Raw genomic sequence first — 7222 nt, 5'->3', positions numbered from 1 at the left:
TACAGAGTTCGAGTGAGGGAGTGGCACCCTTTGGTTGGTTTGACATGTTCAATACATTCTTTTTTTTTTTTTAAGATTTATTTATTTATTATGTATACAGTGTTCTGCATGCATGTATGCCTGCAGGCCAGAAGAGGGCACCAGATCTCATTACAGATGGCTGTGAGCCACCATGTGGTTGCTGGGAATTGAACTCAGGACCTCTGGAAGAGTAGCCAGTGCTCTTAACCTCTGAGCCATCTCTCCAGCCCCCTCAATACATTCTTGAGTCTGATTTCTATAATATGATTTTAATATTCCCATGTGCCCCTGCAGTCTCAATTCACTTGGATAAACTTACAGAATGCACCCATTCTACTCCCAGCAATAAGTAATTTATCAGTCTGCACCTCATGATCGACGTTATTTACTTATATATTACATGATAGATGTTATTTACTCATATATTACATGATAGGCACTATTTACTTATATATTACATGATAGATGCTATTTACTTATATGTTACATGGTAGGCATTATTACTTACATGTTACATGATAGGCATTATTATATGTTACATGTAGATGTTATCTACTTACAAGTTATATGATAGGTGTTATTTACTTATCCACCAGGAGCACACTCCTCCACCCTCAAAATGGACTAAAAAACAGGTTGTAAAATGGAAACTCTCAGGACCCAACACAGCCTGAAAACCACTATTTTACACGCTAGAGAAGAGGAGAAGAGGGCATAGGCTGAGTTCAACACACATAAAGCTGGAAGGAGGGAACCAGTTCCACAAAGTTGTCCTCTGACCTCACATGCATACCCACGCATATGCTGACTGAATAATAACAAATTTGTTTAAATTTTTCAAAATGTAAGTAATGAATGTACAAAATACATTTATAATTTTTTTCTAGTCACCTATTAACTATATGTGTTGGTTTGTCAATTAACATAAACTAGAGTCTCTGGGGAAGGGAGACTCTCAGTTGAGGAATTGCCTCCATCAGATTGGCCTGTGGGAATATCTGTTGGGTATTTTGTTGACTGATGACTGATGTGGGAGGGCCCAGTTCACTGTGGGCGGTGCCACCCATGGACAAGTGGTCCTGGGAAAGGAAGTAGTAGAGTAAGTCATAAAGGAACGGGGCCAGTACGCTGCTTTCCTCCATGTTTCCTGTCTCTGTTCCTGCCCTGAATTCTCTCAATGATGGACTGTCATCAGGATGTGTAAGCCAAATAAATCCTTTCTTCCCCAAGGTGTTTTTGGTTGTAGTGTCCACAGCAATAGAAAGTAGACCAGCACTAGATCATCAACAGCGATGTATTACTTTCCTGTTGCTGAGGTAAAACACCATGACCAACAGCAGTTTGAGGAAGAGAAGGAAGGCTTCACTTGTACTTTATGGCTCTATTGGAATAGTCTTCATGGCAGGGAAGGAACGGCATCAGGACAGAAGCTGGCTGATCACACTTCAACCGCGCAGAGGAAGAAGAGAGGGAGAACAGGAAGTGGAGCAAGGCAGCACACTCCCAGTAACTCCCTTCCTCCAACAAGGCTGCACCTCCTGAAAGTTCGAGACAGACCACCAACCGGGGACCAAGTTTTCAAATACGCACACCTATGGGGGTCATTTCTCACTTCAACTATCATAAGCAGAGAGTCATAAAGATGCTGAAAAAAAACTGTTTTCAACACAAAAATTACAGCTCTCACTTCAAAGGGAGTAAGAGAGTTTTGTGAGGAATTAATACTAACAGAGCAGAGAATGTTATGTAAATCAAGACACTTTCAAATATATTGGTGGAAATGTCAAAAAGGTTACAGCAAAGCAGACGTGCTCCTGCTAGAGGGCTGGGATACTGTCTGGTGACATTCTTAGTCCTGGTGGAACACGAGTCTATATACTCCAAAAGGATTTACCTAGTAGTCACAATTATGTTAGGTCAAACTTAGGACTTTACAACAAATGGTTATTTGTAGTGCTAATGATGCCTGGGATAAAGCTGGCTCCTGACATAAAACATTTCAACTCCCCTAAGTTATTGAAGATTCCATCAATCTATCAGTCTTTTAAAATCTCTAACATAGATTTGGAATATTTTTCTGGGAACATCAGTTAATCCCATTCAGGTGCTTGGGTCTTAAAGCATTGTAGTGGGTAGTGAGCAATTGTTTGAAAAACAATTTGTGCTTTATACAGTATTTGCCTGTTGGAGTCCTGAAAAAAATACAAGATGATCTGAAACCTGAGGATACTCGCTCATTATGTTCTGACATTTTTTAATTCATGTTAGCAGTGAAGGAACAGAGACACTTCCGTACACATCATACCTAGTGTCCTGAGATGTTGCCTTAATCTTCTAGGGACATCAGCTTAGGTCCAACAGGGATTTGGGGTTTTAATGCAGAAAATAATTCAGGGCCAGCAACAATGAAGCATACAGTTGGAGATTTTGTTAGTAAGCATATTTTAAGATAGGATTGGCTCTCCGGAGAAAGTGAGCACATTCCAGTGCATGGGTGTACACGTCTCAGAAAAAACTGCAGAAAGTAACACATAGCCAGGTGTGCATGGGCTCCTCGAGAGAGTCGAAATGAATCATCTACTGAGCATTGAGGTGGTTAATATTGATCATCAGCGTGACAGAATCAAGAATTACCTGGGAGTCGAACTTCTGGGAATGTCTATGAAGGAATCATATTGATTGGGCTAGTTTGGGACATGCCTATGAGGGACTACTGAAGTGGGAAGACCCACCTTACCTGTGGCCACACAATTCTCTGAGCCATAGTCTTGGCTGAAGAGAAAGGAGAAAGCAAGCTAAGTGCTAACACTCATTGCTTTCTGTTTTCCGACTGCAGAAAAAACAAAAAACAAAAAACAGCTGCCTCATACTCAGGCCACCGTAACTCTCTCACCATGGCAGATGATATCACCTTTGAGCCAAAATAAACTCCTTTTCCCTTAAATTGCTTTTGTTAGGCTCTTTATATCACAGTAACTGAAAAACTAAAACAAACCATATATATCATTTTGGTGGCTGGGAACTTACTTTTTCTTTTTCTTGAGACAGAGTTTCTCTGCTTAGCTCTGGTTGTCCTGGAACTCACTCTGTAGACCAGGCTGGCCTCAGACTCACAGAGATCCATGTGTCTCTGCCTCCTGAGTGCCAAGACTAAAGGTGTGGGCTACCACAGCTCTTTTTTGCAACCTTTAAGATATAACATCAAGCCAGGCACAGTGTCTCAGGAGCCAAGGTGGATGGAATTACAATTGACTAAAGTGAAAGTAAAGTAAAACCAGGAGTGGTTGTCTTGCTCAAGAAGTTCAGCACGTGTCCTTTCTGTAATGATGCGTTGTGCAGGAGGCCTTGGTGGGACCAAGGTGTCTGAGAGTGGGTGAGATACACCATGTGGGCGGTGGAAAGTTACTCACGTGGCAGACATGATGTCCATGTGGCAAGTTTATTTTGGTGGGAGAGTAGAGGGAGTGGAAGGAAGGAGAAAGGAGGGAGAGAGAGAGAGAGAGAGAGAGAGAGAGAGAGAGAGAGAGAGAGAGAGAGAAGGAGAGAAGTGCACACTACCTCTGGTGAGAGGGAGAAAAGCGAGGGGGAAGGGATTTTTCCTCCTAAAGGGGATTTAACATAAGATGACATCAGGACGCAAGGTGGGCTCCAAGGGTGGGTCAGAATACTAACATCTCTCCATTTTAATTATTATAAAAAGGTGAGTTATGGATAGCAAGTGTGTGTGGGGGGCGATGACAGCACTGAATTCTTGAGACGGCTTCCTGCTGACAAGGGGGAAGCGGGAGGGGAAGTTGGGAGTCACACACGGCAGCGGAGGTGTGAGTGCAGAAGCATGCAGTTGGCTGTCATCCTGGAGTCCTCAGGCGTCTGTTCCTTGAGGGAGCTCAGAAGGCATGTTACAGTATTTGCCCAGCTGGCATCTTTGGTTGGTGGTTGGCATCCTCAGAGCTGGTGCAGGGGCTGGTGTATCTGGAGGACTCCCTGTGAATTCGCTTTGACATGAGTCTGGTAGGAAGAGTGAAACTACAAAATATGCTCAAAAATGGGTGGGGTCAAAATGGGCTCTGGAGACTGTCAGTTTTCATCAGATCAGATTTCTTGATACAGTAGCGGAACTTTTCCCAGCAGCCTGTGAGACAATTGGAACAGATTTACATCTGGGTATCATAGCAAAAGGCCATGGCTCCAGGTTAAATGGCACGAACATTTTCTGGCTTCAGCCCAGTGAAACATATCTTTAAATCTATAACCAGAGGAAATTTACTGAATGGAAGTGGGTGAGTGAGTGAAGGAGGAGGGAGGCTTCCCTAAACATCGTCAGATCTGAGAAGGATATGTAAGTGAACACAAGTGAGACAGCTTTCCTATCTTCATATCAACAAACCTTAAAGCTTTTTCTTTTATCTAATTCTCCAGGAGATATTGAGAGCAGTCAATAGTAAAAAGTTACATTGAAATCTGTTCTGTGAGTTTATCTGATCCAGTAACAATGTAAATTGTGTCTAGACCTAGTAGTAGCCCTAGGAGAGGGGGACCTGTGAATTTTATATAGAGAACTGAGAAGGCAAAGCCTGGTCATCAAATGAAATAAGAGATCTGAGAAGGAAAAATCATATCTGAGTGCAGACCAAACAGCTTTCGAAGCTATTAAAAATGACAGGGACCAGCCCATACCCAGGTCTCCACATCGTTGGAGGCAGAAGTATCAGATCTTCAGCCACCAGGCTCATAAATTGGGAGCTTTTCCCATGGAAGAGAGACATAGGTAAGATTGATCTTACTTTGTCTAGGCAAAAGGGGTGTAATCAATTCTCCAATGTCCTGCTGTTTGTCCACAGTCTGGCCCGGGTCCTGGTGGCAGGTGTTACATTGGGGCATCTTGCCCAGAGGTCAGCATTGCCATAATCCAGGTGGAAACAGCGTGGTGCTTTACAATCTTCTTCAGAGACCTTGGGTCACTGCTAGGATCTGGGAGTCTCTGTCTGATATAATAAGCTTTTTTTGTTGTTTTTTTGTTTTGTTTTGTTTTTTGTTTTTCGAGACAGGGTTTCTCTGTGTAGTTTTGCACCTTTTCTGGAACTCACTTGGTAGACCAGGCTGGCCTCGAACTCACAGAGATCCGCCTGGCTCTGCCTCCTGAGTGCTGGGGTTAAAGGCGTGTGCCCACCACTGCCTGGCTATAATAAGCTTTTTGATCAACATTTTAAATGTCATATTCTGCAGATCTCTGAGCATTGGAGGGTTGCCTGCCTATTAGGTATAAATGGCTGACAGTCTCCAATATGTTAGCAGCTTTTGTAAGACTAGAACTTACTGTCTCCTAAGAAGGCAAAGAAGAGTGACAGGGAAAGATCTCAGGGCTGAACGGGAACAGGAAAAGAGGGGCTTGTGAGTCAGGGTGTGACTTACCTCTGAGAAAAGAACCCTCTTGAGGGACCAGAAACTCCATTGTTGATGTGATATATTATGTACCCTAATAAACTTGCCTGAGGATCAGAGGACAGAGCCAGCCACTAGAGTAGACACAGAGGTCAGGCAGTGGTGGCACACACCTTTGATCCTATCACTCAGGAGGCAGAGATCTGTCTGGATCTCTGTGAGTTCAAGACCACACTGGGCTACATGAGATTGATCCAGTATAGAAGAGAAGCAGAGCCAGGCAGTGGTGGCACACACCTTTAATCCCAGCACTTGAGATCTCATGCCTTTGCTTGAGAAGCACACACACCTTTAATCCCAGGAAGTAATATGGCGGGACAGAGAAAGGTATGTAAGGCATGAGGAAACAGGAACTCACTCTCTTTAGGCTGAGAACTTCGTAGAGGTAAGAACTAGTGGCTGGCTCTTCTGCTTCTGTGATCTTTCAGCTTTCACCCTAATATCTGACTCTGGGTTTTTTATTAAAAGCCAATCTAGATTCGAACATCTGGTGTTCAACTTGTAGGGCACAAATTCACCAAAAATTGCTTGCATTTGACCTTGCAGGCTCTGGCTCAGGCCTGAGCTGCACACAGCTGGAGTCTCCACTCAACGTGGCCAGAGTCCCTAACATGCTGGCTAAGTTTTTTTTTTTTTTTTTAATTTTATTTTACAATACCATTCAGTTCTGCATATCAGCCACGGGTTCCCCTATTCTACCCCCTCCCACACCCTCCCCTTACCCTCAGGCACCCCCCATTCCCACCTCCTCCAGGGCAAATCCTCCCCCCCCCAGGACTGCAATCAACCTGGTAGACTCAGTCCAGGCAGGTCCAGTCCCTTCCTCCCAGACTGAGTCAAGTGTCCCTGCATAAGCTCCAGGTTTCAAAGAGCCAACTCATGCAATGAGCACAGGACTTGGTCCCACTGCCTAGATGCTTCCCAAACAGATCAAGCCAATCAACTGTCTCACCTATTCAGAGGGCCTGATCCAGCTGGGGGCCCCTCAGCCTTTGGTTCATAGTCCATGTGTTTCCATTTCATTTGGCTATTTTTTTCAATAATTGAGTAGAACTGAAATTTATTGTAAGCCACAGTCGTCCTAGGGACCTCCATACTATATATATAGCCTCTATGGTTCTATGGGCTGTGGTCTGGTTGTGCTTTATTTTATATCTAGAATCCACTTATGAGTGAGTACATACCATGACTGTCTTTCTGGGTTTGGGTTACCTCACTCAGGATGATTTTTTTCTAGTTCCATCCATTTGCCTGCAAATTTCATGCTTTCATTGTTTTTCTCTGCTGAGTAGTACTCCATTGTGTATATGTACCACATTTTTTTCATCCATTCTTCTGTTGATGGGCATCTAGGTTGTTTCCAGGTTCTGGCTATTACAAATAGTGCTGCTATGAACATAGCTGAGCATGTATCTTTATGGTATGAATCAGCATTCCTTGGGTATATGCCCAAGAGTGGGATGGCTGGGTCTTGAGGTAGTTCGATTCCTAATTTTCTGAGAAACTGCCATACTGATTTCCACAGTGGTTGTACAAGTTTACATTCCCACCAACAGTGGAGGAGTGTTCCCTTTGCTCCACATCCTCTTCAACATTGACTGTCATTGGTGTTTTTGATCGTAGGCATTCTGACAGGTGTAAAGTGGTATCTCAGAGTCGTTTTGATTTGCATTTCTCTGACTAACATCAACTTTAAAGTCTCCAAATGGATATGGGGCCCCACAATGACAATTTCATCAGGATAACACTACTAAGATGA

This window comes from Peromyscus leucopus, chromosome 12 (genome assembly GCF_004664715.2).
Source record: "Peromyscus leucopus breed LL Stock chromosome 12, UCI_PerLeu_2.1, whole genome shotgun sequence".
In the NCBI taxonomy this organism is placed as follows: Eukaryota; Metazoa; Chordata; class Mammalia; order Rodentia; family Cricetidae; genus Peromyscus; species Peromyscus leucopus.
Note: the sequence above shows the minus strand (reverse complement) of the source record.